The sequence below is a fragment of the Arachis ipaensis genome, chromosome B08 (genome assembly GCF_000816755.2).
Source record: "Arachis ipaensis cultivar K30076 chromosome B08, Araip1.1, whole genome shotgun sequence".
NCBI lineage: Eukaryota > Viridiplantae > Streptophyta > Magnoliopsida > Fabales > Fabaceae > Arachis > Arachis ipaensis.
In genome coordinates this window covers 100,171,421-100,183,526 of record NC_029792.2, presented here as the reverse complement: position 1 = coordinate 100,183,526, position 12,106 = coordinate 100,171,421, and the positions used below count along the sequence as shown (strand labels likewise).

Sequence of the window (12,106 nt, the reverse complement as noted above, 5' to 3'; positions counted from 1 at the left end):
GCTTAACCTTGTTAACCTTGCTTTAGTTCTCAAGTTGCTTGCTGCTTCAATTTAAAGGGATTGTGAATTTTGGTTTAAGCTGTGATTGAAGTTTCCTTTGTTTGGGTGTTCTTCACTTTCCCAGTGAAGCTTAGCCTTTGATTCTTTGAGCATACACGTTCAAGTTATTGTTCTCAGCAATGCTGATTCTTAGATATTTCTTTCTTTGTTGCTTTGTTTTAAATGTTCCTACAGGCGTTGTGTTGTTGCTGTGTTTTAAATGTTCTTTTGATTCTTTGTTATATTATTGCTATGTTGTCTTTCTTTTTCTTGAATGTTTGTATTTATTTGCTGTCTGAGGACCTGCACACCGACTTGCATTGTTGCATTCTCGCAATGAAGTTTTTCATGTTAAAACTGTTTTTGCATACAAAATGAATGTGGTTTGATAATTTCTAATATATAACTTATTGTGGAATGAGCTAGAGATTACTTTGAAGGTGTTGGGAAGGAAAGGAGGTTATTAAGAAATTGGAGAGTTGACAGTGCTAGTATTCCGAGGGTTACCTGAAACAGTAGGTCGATCTCGGTCGAGATCTGCGGTGGTGGCCGGAGCTACCGTGTCCGACCTGGTGGAACTGGTAGAGCCGGAGATGCTGCTGATCCTCCGTCATCGGAGGGTGGTGGTACCTGCAAGAGACTCCAATGCTTAAGTTAGCATGGGCTTTAAGCAGGATTTTAGTAGTGTAGAGTGACCTTTCTGGAGATAAGATAGTTATCTTATCTTATCTTATCTTTGAGTGAAGTCATCTTATCTTTAAGGAGAACCGCCTTTATCTTTCTAGGCTTTGGCTGCCTTTAGATTGGGCTGTGTTCCTTCGTTTAGGCCTGCTTTGGGCTCTTTTGACCATTTGGCCGAACTCTTTGTGAAGAGGTCGATAATGGGCCAGCTTTCCAAGAGGTCGGTCATGGGCCAACCTTCTAAAAGGTCGGTCATGGGCCAACCTTCTAAGAGGTCGGCCAACCCGGTCCTTTATGGCTCGAACCGTTGTATGAACAGTGCCCCTGCTTGAGTTCGGACCTTTCCGTGAGATCATGCTTTCAGAGCTTCGATCTCTTTGAGGAAGTCGTGCTCAAGCATCCTGACTTTGGTCGATCTTGAGTAGTTTCTCCTTGTGCGAGTCTGGTATTGCCCTTTTTAGTTTGTTGAGAGGTCTTTTCAGCCTTCTTCTGACTTGTTTGTCTTCACTGCTCGGGCTTTTTAGTCATAATCTAACAACTTTTTAGGTAGTGTTCCGATGGAGAACCTTTTTATAGTTTGTTTGGATGACTTTTTAGCATCGTTTTGATTTGTGCTTTTGCCTTTTAAGTAGTGTCTTTTCAAGACTTCGTACCTTTCAGCAAAGCATTCCTGGCCTTCCTCTGGCCGTTGCGAGATGTCTTTGTCCCTTTTGTGGATCTTTGTAGAGTGTTGGTACTTTGTTGTCTGACCTCTTTTTTATCACTTTTGGTTTTCTCCACTTTCTGCTTGGTCGAGGTGGTCCTTGGAGCTAACTTGTCCGACAACTTTTTAGTGTTCTCGTAGAACACTTTTTAGTCAGTCTGAACAATTTTGATAGCCTTGTCGCGGAGTCGTGGCTTTTTGGGCAGAGCTGTGTCCCTTTTAGCGCGCGCTTTTCGTTGGTCCGACTTCTCTTGTCGATTCTTCTTAAGTTATTTTTAGTTATCCATTTTTAGTCAGACCTCGTCAGGCTACTTTCTATGAATTACTTTTTATATCTTTTTTTGCTTTCATCGGTTTGGTCTGACTTCTTCTTTGTCAGTCCTTCTTAAGTTATTTTTAGTAGTCCACTTTTAGTTAGACCTCATCAGGCCACTTTTTATGGATTACTTTTTATAAATTTTTGCGTTGGTCGTTTTGTCCGACCTCTTTGTAAGTTATTTTTAGTAGTCCATTTTTAGTCAGACCTCGTCAGGCCGCTTTTTATGGATTATTTTTTATAACTTCTTGCATTAATCTGTTTTTATCACTTTCATCTTGCCGGGCTTTTCGTGATCGAGCGGTGAATTTGGTTTTCACCTTGCCGACCTTGTTGTGATCGGGTGGTGAATTTGGTTTTCACCTTGCCGACCTTGTCGTAATCGGGCGATGAATTCTTGTGCTCAGATTAATGCATCTTGGTAGAAAACTTTTTAGGGAATATGCAAACTTTTAAACAATAAAATGAAGATATGAATAAGAGTGTGTACATGTTAGTGCTTACCCTTCTAGGTCGGGCAATCTTTTTAAATCTTGGCCTGGCGCCCTTCTTAGATTACAGGCATGCCATGACCTTGGTAGCTCTCGCCCCCTCGAGGTCGGACACTTTGTGGTGACCTTTCCCCAGTACTTCTGAACAACTTGGTATGGTCCTTTCCAGTTGGTTGCTAGCTTCCCTTCTCCTGACCGACCTTAGGTCCATTCGACGCTTTAGTGCTTCCTCTCTAATCCGAGCTCTTTCTCGGACTTCTGGAAGTAGATCGAGCTCTTCCCTTTGAGTTTGGGAGTTAGTATCTTTGTTGTTCTTGATTTGAGCCGTTTCTCATCTTCTTTTTCTGCAGGTTACTCATTCTTTTCTCTCTCTTTTTTTAATTTTGACAACTGTGCATGCTTTTGATGTAAAGCTTTGACTTTGTATTTGGGTTTTTGCTTTGAAGAACTTTGGTTCTTTCTGCAAAAAGTTTGCGTCTTTGATCATTTGTTGTGACTTTTCTTTTGTCATTCGCCTTTGAGAAGAATGTGTGCTTTGCTTAGGGTTTTGTTGCTGTTCCTGTTTCTTTTCATCATTGCCTGACTCCTTTTGTTCAAAAGTTCTAGCTTTTGTTTTGACCTTTTGTTTGAGAGGTGTTCGGACTGTTTGGGTATAGATTTTTGACTTCTCTTCTCTGTGTTTTTGCCCTGTTGTTGCCTCCAAAGGATGCCCCTGGACTTTTGTGTGAGTCCTGGGGTTTCCCTTTTACTGCTATATCTAACACTTGATGTTTTGCTGTTATTGTCCGAGTTGTTTCCTTATTTGCCCGAGTTATTTGGTAGTAACCCCATTTTTCTTTTTCCTACTGTAGGAATATTTGACCTATGTCTTTCCGCAAAAACATTGCTGAGATATCTACTAAGATCCCGGATGGCATGTCTGACTGGCTAGATTCCATAGTTTTAAAGTGTGTTCCTGAGTACTGTGTGTGACTTAGGAAGTTTCATAGAATTTGTAGGTATAGGGATGAGGAGAAGAATCATGAGTTGGTGTCGCCGGACCCTGAAGAGAGGGTTTGTTTTCCTTCCTTGACTCCGGGGGAACGACCCTGACCTGATATGGTTAGGACCTTTTCTTCCTCCGAGATTGATGGATTTTGCAGTATTTTTTGGATGAGGCTTCTATTATTTCCCCCTGGTTTGGTGCTGGCTAGTTTTGAAAGTGCATCAGCTTGGGCATTCTATTCCTGAGGTATATGTCGGACTTCATATCCCTCGAATTGTCCGACTTGTTGGTAGTGGCTAGTTTTGAAAGTGCATCAGCTCGGGCCTTCTGTTCCTGAGGTATATGTCAGACCTCATATCCCCCGAATTGTTCGAGCTGTTCTCTGGTTTTGTCCAGGTATTTTTTCATGGTGGGGTCCTTAGCTTGGTAGCTCCTTTCTATTTGTAAGGTGACTACTTGTGAATTACTGAACACGGTAAGCTTTTGAACTCCTACCTCCTTAGCCAGTCTTAAACCAGCCAGTAGTGCCTCGTATTCAGCTTGGTTATTTAGCTCGATTTGGGTTCCCTGATATCTTTCTATAATTACACCTGCGCCATTTTCGGTTTTGTTTGAAGAGTCGTCCACGTAGAGATTCCATTTTGTGGGAGTTCCCGAGGTGTCAATGTACTCTACAATAAAGTCGGCTAGATATTGTGATTTGATGGCTGTCCGAGCTGAAGATCGAATTCGGATAACTTGATTGCCCGCTGTAGGGTTCTTCTAGCTAAGTCTGTTTTCTGTAGGATGCCTTTTAGGGGCTGGTTGTTCCGAACTCTGATAGTGTGAGCTTAAAAGTATAGGCGGAGTCGTTGAAAAGTGAGTATGAGGGCGTAGACAAACTTTTCTATCTTTTGATAGTTTAGTTCGGCCCCTTGTAGAGCCTTGATGATGAAGTAGACGGGTTATTATCCACTTTCGTCTTCTCTGACTAGTGCTGAGGCTATTGCCCGACTTCCCACTACGAGGTATAATACGAGTGCTTCTCCCTCCCGTGGCCGGGTAAGAATGGGTGGTTACCCCAAGAAACATTTGAAATCTTGAAAGGTTTTTTCACACTCTTCCTTCCATTCAAACTTCTTTCCCTTCCTTAATGTGGCATAAAAGGGGAGGGATCTTATGGCCGAATCGGCTAGGAACCTGGACAGAGCTGCTAGTCTTCCGTTAAGCTGTTGTACTTCTTTGACACAAGTCAGACTTTTCATGTTGAGTATAGCCCGGCATTTATTTGGGTTTCCCTCAATTCATCTCTGTGTGAGCATGAACCCTAGAAATTTACCAGCTTCTACCGCGAAGGTACATTTTACAGGGTTAAGCCGCATACCATGCTTTCTGATGGTGTCGAACACTTTTGCGAGGTCGGTTAACAAGGATTCCTCATTTTGTGTTTTTTACCAACAGATCATCGGCGTATACCTCCATCAGTTTCCCAATGTGTTCTGCGAAGACTTTATTCATTAATCTTTGGTAGGTAGCTACAGCGTTCTTAAGTCTGAATGGCATGACGATGTAGCAGCAATTTGCTTTGGGAGTTAGGAACGAGGTCTTTTCTTGGTCGGGTGGATACATCGGGATTTGGTTGTATCCTGAATAAGCATCCATGAAGGAGAGGTACTCGTATCCCAAAGATGCATCCACTAGAGCGTCTATGCTTGGTAATGGGTAGGGATCTTTTGGGCAAGCTTTATTGAGATCGGTGTAGTCAGTGCACATCCGCCACTTCCCATTCAACTTTTTCACCAGAACGACGTTGGCTAGCCATAGTAGGTATTTAACTTCTCTTATGAATCCTGCCTCCAGTAAGGCTTGTACATGCTCTTCCACAGCTTGGGACTTTTCTGGTTCGAGCTTCCTACGCTTCTGTTGCACTGGCTGAGATCCTGTGTATACCACCAGTTTGTAGTACATTAGTTTGGGTTCTATGCCTAGCATGTCTGCAGCCTTCCATGCAAAGAGATCGATGTTCTCCTTTAGGAACTGTATCAGAGACTCCTTCAGGTCTCTTTTCAAGGTTCCTCCAACATTGGTCATTTTATCCTGAGTATCACCGATTTGGACCTCTTCAGTCTCACCTTCAGGTTGTGGGCGGGATTCTTCGCGAGCTCGAACTCCCCCGAGCTTAATGGTGTTGATTTCCTCTCCTTTGGGGTTGCCTTTGAGGTTTAGACTTTCATTGTAACAGCGTTGTGCAATTTTTTGGTCTCCTTTTATTGTTGCGATCCCTTCTGGAGTTGGAAACTTCATACATAGATGTGGAGTTGAAACTACTGCTGCGAGCTGATTCAATGTTGTCCGACCTATTAGGGCATTGTAGGCTGAGCTCACGTCGACCACTATGTAGTCTATGTTGAGTTTCCTTGACCGGATTCCCTTTCCAAAGGTTGTATGTATCGAGATATATCCAAGTGGTTGGGTTGGAGTATCTCCTAGCCCGAATAAGCTATTCGGATATGCTCTGAGCTCTTTTTCTTGTAGGCCGAGTTTATCGAAGGCGGATTTAAATAAGATGTCCGCAGAGCTTCCTTAGTCTACTAGTGTTCTGTGAAGATTAGCGTTGGCCAATATGATGGTAATGACCATGGGATCATCATGTCCCGGGATGACACCTATTGCATCTTCTTTAGTAAAGGTAATTGTGGGGAGGTCTGTTGACCTCTCTTCTTTCCCGACATGATATACTTCTTTAAGGTGTCTTTTGTGAGATGATTTAGAGATTTCTCCTCCTGCGAACCCTCCATTTATCATGTGGACATGTCTCTCAGGAGTGTGAAGTGGTCGTTCAGTTCGCCCGACCTCTTCATCCCTTCTTCTTTTCCTCAGTTCTTCCATCTTGTTAGCTAAGTACCGATCTAGTCGACCTTCTCTTGCCAATTTCTCTATGACATTCTTCAGGTTGAAGCATTCATTGGTGGCATGTCCATAAATTCGGTGGTACTCACAGTACTTTGTCCGATTTCCCCCTCCTTTTTTGCTTTTGATTGGTCGAGGTGGAGGGATCTTCTCAGTGTTACATATTTCTCGGTAAACATCTACAAGTGATACCCGAAGTGGGGTGTAGTTGTGGTATTTTCTTGGCTTCCCAATGGGTTGATCTTCTTTTTTCTTGGACTCTTTGTCCTTGTCCCTAGGTGGGTAGGAGAATCCAGATTTTAAGGCCTCTCCTAGTCGCGAGTTTTCCTCCATATTAACGTACTTTTCTGTTCGCTCTTGTACCTCGTTCAAGGATGTCGAATGCTTTTTTGATATGGAGTGGCTAAAGGGTCCTTCTCTTAGGCTATTGATGAGACCCATGATGGCTGCTTCTGTTGGCAGATTTTGTATGTCCAAACACAATTTGTTAAATTTTTCCATGTAGTTGCTGAGACTTTCCCGTTCTCCTTGCTTGATTTCCAGCAAGCTTGGAGCGTGTTTGGCTTTATCCTTCTGGATGGAGAACCTAGCGAGGAACTTTTTAGCAAGGACCTTAAAACTTGTGATGGATCTTGGAGGCAAACTTTCGAACCACTTTATTGCTATCTTCGTTAGGGTAGTCGAGAAGGCTTTGCATCGAATGGCGTCCGAGGCGTCAGTGAGATATATTCTGCTTCTGAAATTGCTGAGATGATGGCTGGGATCCGAGGTACCATCGTATGAAGTCATGTCAGGAGCTTTAAACTCTTTTGGAATTTTAGCTTTCATGATCTCTTTGGTGAAGGGATCTTGGTCCTTGTGGGAATTATCCTCATGGTTGGAATGAGTAGTTCTAGTCTTGAGGTCAGCTTCGAGTTTTGAGAGCTTGTCCTCTAGCTCTCGGTGACGTCTAGCTTCTCTTCAAAGGTCTCTTCTAGCCTCCCGCTGATGTTCAGCCTCCTATTCAAGCTGTTTGAGATGATCCTGTTGTCTTGGATAGCTTTCAAAATTTCTGTGTTGGAAGGTTGTTCATCGCCCTTATTTTGGGGTGCATCTTTTGATGTGATCTCCGTATTTTTAAGCGGAGTTCTTTCTTCCAAACCGGAGTTGTGGTCGTTGTCAAGGTTATTCGCCATGATGATGGGATGACTTCCAGGTTCCCCGGCAACGGCGCCAATGTTCTGAGGGTTACCTGAAACTGTAGGTCAATCTTGGTCAAGATCTGCGATGGTGGCCGGAGCTGCCGTGTCCGACCTGGTGGAACTGGTGGAGCCGGAGATGCTGCTGATCCTCCATTACCGAAGGGTGTTGGTACCTACAGGAGCTCCGATGCTTAAGTTAGCATGGGCTTTAAGCATGTTTTTAGTAGAATCAGAGTATGAGTTATACCTGGGTGCTCTAGTGTATTTATAGTAGCGTGGAGTGACCTTTCTGGAGACAAGATAGTTATCTTATCTTATATTATCTTTGAGTGAAGTCATCTTATCTTTAAGGGGAACTTTCTTTATCTTTCTAGGCTTTGGCTGCCTTTAGATTGGGCTGTGTTCCTTCGTTTGGGCCTACTTTGGGCTCTTTTGATGATTTGGCCGAACTCTTTGTGAAGAGGTCGGTAATGGGCCAGCTTTCCAAGAGGTCGGTCATGGGCCAACTTTCTAAGAGGTCGGTCATGGGCCAACCTTCTAAGAGGTCGGCCAACTTGGTCCTTTATAGCTCGAACCGTTGTATGAACAGCTAGCCTTTTTTTTCTATTAATCATTGTGCTTAACTTGTTAAAATTGGTTTGAAAACTCTGTTAATTTATCTTGTTAATATTGATGTGTTTATTTATATTTTATTTATTATTTTATTATAAAACGGTTATTTCGGTTAAACCACGGTTGAACCGGTTAGACCAATAAACCAGTAAACCAGTCACTAGAATGGTTCGATAATCGGTTCGGTTTTCAGAACCTTGGTTTTAACTCGAAGTTGTTGTCATGAATGGTTGGTCTTAGGATGCTACTTCCATAGTTTCCCGGGTTTGGGTTGATGAAAGAGCCTAGAACTCTTCTCTCCTACCCAACATGATTACCAGCACCTTCCCCAACATGATTATGTACTTCTTCCTCTATAGTAATGTCTAGATCTTCTTCCAAAGCTTCCTCTCCAACTATTTCTTTACCTCTTTCCTTTTTAGTCTAAAGATGGTCCTCTCTAGTTCACTATCAAAAGAGGTTGAGGTTTCTCCTCTTCTACCTGTCATACACTCAGCAAACAAACAAGTTGAAAGTACTGAAGAAGTCACTTCTTGTTAAGAATTATAGTTAGAGTGAGTGGTGTAAATTATCAAACAGTTAGTGGGTTAGTATGCTAAAGTGTAAATAAACAATAAAAGATACTTGAAATTGCTGAAAATGAAGATAAACAAAATGAAATTAAACTAAACAACAAAAGAACAGAATCTAGTTATCCTCCCATTTAATCATTGTCAATACAAAATCATCCCCGGCAATGGCGCCATAAACTTGATGTACGAAAATCTGTATTGCTAGAAATTTCCTTCGACAAGTATACCGAATTGTCGTCAAGTAAAAACTCACAGTAGAGTGAGGTCAAATCCCACAGGGATTGATTGGTTGAGCAACTTTAATTAGAGGAGTATTCTAGTTGAACTGAGCAGACTTAAATTGGAAATTGCAGAAATTAAAATGGCGAGAAAAGTAAATAGCAAAGAATGTAAATAATAGAAAGTAAATGGCAGAATATAAATGGTAGAAAGTAAATTGCAGAAACTTAAATGGGAATGGGGATATGAACATAAATGTAACACAGCAAAAGAAAGAGAATGGGAAGATCAGAGATGGGAGATTCATTGGGCTCAGGATATATTGTATTCTCCGGATCAAGTTCATTCTCATCTCTTCCTCAATCCATGCAACTCATTGATCTCTTGGAAATCTTAGGTGATTGAATCCCAATTCCTTGGCAATTCAATCTCTCTAAGCTTGAACATTTGCCCAATTTCTTGATCTAATTGCTCATGGGAAGAGATGAAATACGGTAACTGATTATACCACATGTTTTCCTAGATCAAAGTATTGGTAGGATTATATGTCACTATATCTATCCAACCCCCAACCCAGTCCAACATGAGAAAGCATTTCTAGCATGATTTCCTCATTCCTTTTCCAAGGTTCAGAGGAAATCCAAGTATGAATATCTTCTCTTCCGAGACAGTTACCAAATTGGATGAAGATCGAAAGCTTTCAAGTAAATCAAAGAGAATGCAAAGAAGAAGAAGAATAAGAACTACAATTGATCTATTGAATTACAACAGAGCTCCCTAACCCAATGAAGGTGGGTTTAGTTGTTCATAGCTCTGGGAATGGAAAAGTGGAATGTAAATTGCATTGAAAGTAAAAACTGAATTACAGAGAAAAGTAAAATACAGAGTGTTTTCAGTCCTAGATCCCCAGGTCTCAATCACCTAATCTAGTTCAAAACTACTCCTATTTATACTACTCCTCTGATCCTCAGTTGAGTTTGCAAGTCTTTGGATGTGGGCCCTTGGCCTCAGTTGAAGCAGTTAACTAACTCATTGGGTTTTGTTCAGCTTACTGGAACGGTTGAGGTTGGGCAGCACTTCACGTTAGTCCCCACATTAGTGGCATTAACGTGGGCTTCTTTGGCCTATCAAAAGTTAGTGGAACTAACTTTTCAACTAACTTTTCATGCAGCTCCCATCTCCACGTTAGTGCCTCACGTTAGTGGCACTAACGTGGATCTCCTTAGCTTTGAACAAGTTAGTGGCACTAAGTTTTTCACTAACTTTTCATTGTGCCCCTTTCTTCCACGTTAATGCCCACGTTAGTGGCACTAACGTGGGTCTTCCTTGTTTTGAACAAGTTAATTGAACCAACTTTTGTATCAACTTTTGAAGCTGCCCTTCTCTTCCACGTTAATGCCCATGTTAGTGCCACTAACATGGCCACTAACGTGGGTCTTCCTTGCTTCGAACAAGTTAATGGGACCAACTTTTGTATCAACTTTTGAAGCTGCCCTTCTTTTTACGTTAGTGCCCACATTGGTGGCACTAACATGGGTCTCCTTGCCCTTCGCTAAAGTTAATGGTGTTCACTTTTGCACTAACTTTTCCAAGCCTTCTTCTCTTCCACGTTAGTGCCCACGTTAGTAGTACTAACGTGGCCGCTAACGTGGGCCTCTACTTCTTGCTATCTGAAATCGACCAAGCAAGGTGCATCAAAGTCTTGCTCTAATCATGAGATGATGCATCATTCATTCTTTCATTCAACTCTTGCATTATTCTCATGAAAAATGTATAGAATTAACAATGTTTGTTTGAATCAAGGTATGAATGCATATTCAACCAAATACTTGCTTATTATCTAAGAAAATGCATGAAACTACCTTAAAACATACTAAAAATGGCTAGTAAAACTAGCCAAGATGCCATGGCATCAAGCATCCTCAAAATTAGTTTGAATGTGGTGCCTAACTTGAGGTTTAAAGTTAGGCACCACCCAATCCGAGCTTAGCTTCTCCAAGGTGTCCGAAATTCTGTCTTAGGTACCTGTTTCTGTTCTAATTACTCTGCATGAGCCAAATACTCGTAAAACAAAGGAGAAATAGTAGAAACTCAATTAAAACAAAATAAATAACAAAATCAAAGTAAAAGAAATAAAACTAAAGGATATGAAAATATCAGGTTGCCTCCCGACAAGCGCTTCTTTAACGTCACTAGCTTGACGGTCATTTCTGCTCGTTCAGCAGATGAGTGGACCTTTGGCGATCAATCTCGCCTCCAAGATAGTGCTTCAACCTCTGGCCATTAATTGTAAACCTTCTGTCAGAATTCTCTTCCTGAATTTCCACATGACTATATGGTGATGCTCTAGTTACCACAAATGGTCCTGACAACTGGATTTCAGCTTCCCGGAAAAGAGTTTGAGCCTTGAATTGAACAGAAGCACTCTCTGACCTGGCTCAAAGACTATGATGGCAATCTTCTTGTCATGCCATATCTTAGTTCTCTCCTTATAGAGCTTGGCATTCTCATAGGCCGAATATCTGAATTCATTAAGGTCATTCAACTGAAGCATCCTCTTTATTCCTGCAGCTTGAGCATCAAAGTTCAGAAACTTGATTGCTCAGTAATCTCTATGCTCCAGCTCAACTAGCAAGTGACAGGCTTTACCATAGACCAACTGATAAGGGAAAATGCCAATAGGAGTCTTGTATGCTGTCCAGTATGCCCAGAGAGCATCATCAAGCTTCCTAGACCAATCCTTCCTTGAGATACTGACGGTCTTCTCTAGAATCCTCTTGAGTTCTCTGTTAAAAACCTCAACCTGTCCACTTATCTGAGGATGATAAGGGGTTACCACTTTATGATGGACTCCATATCTCTGCAGAAGTAAGTCCAGCTGTCTATTACAGAAGTGACTTTCACCATCATTAATGAGTGCTATTGGGACATTAAACCAACTAAAAATATATCTCTGAAGAAAGCTCATCACCACCTTGGCATCATTGGTGAGTAGAGCCACATCTTCCACCCACTTGGACACATAATCAACTGCCACCAAGATATAAGTGTTGGAGTATGAAGGTGGAAAATGTCCCATGAAATCAATACGCCATACATCAAATAGCTCAATCTCAAGAATCTCCTGCTGTGGCATCTCATGGTTGGCAGGGAGATTCTTAGCTCTCTCACATCTGTCACAATTCTTTACAAATGCTCTTGAGTCCCGGAAGAGAGTTGGCCATTAAAAACCGCTCTGAAGGACTTTTGTAGCTGTCCTTTCACCACCAAAGTGGCCTCCATAATCGGAGCCATGACAGTGTCAAAGAATCTACTGTGTTTTCTTATCTGAGACACACCTCCGGATTATACCATCTGAGCATCTTCTAAAAAGATATAGTTCCTCCCAAAAGTAGTACTTTGCATTAGTCAGTAGTTT

The 12,106-nt window shown here is 41.8% G+C and overlaps 1 long non-coding RNA gene across 1 annotated transcript; it reads left to right on the top strand.

The window, feature by feature from the left end:
* Window positions 457-7,940, top strand: LOC110265654. Its single transcript, XR_002351845.1, has 3 exons — window positions 457-530; window positions 6,817-6,818; window positions 7,879-7,940. It is a non-coding gene; the product is annotated as an uncharacterized LOC110265654 (long non-coding RNA).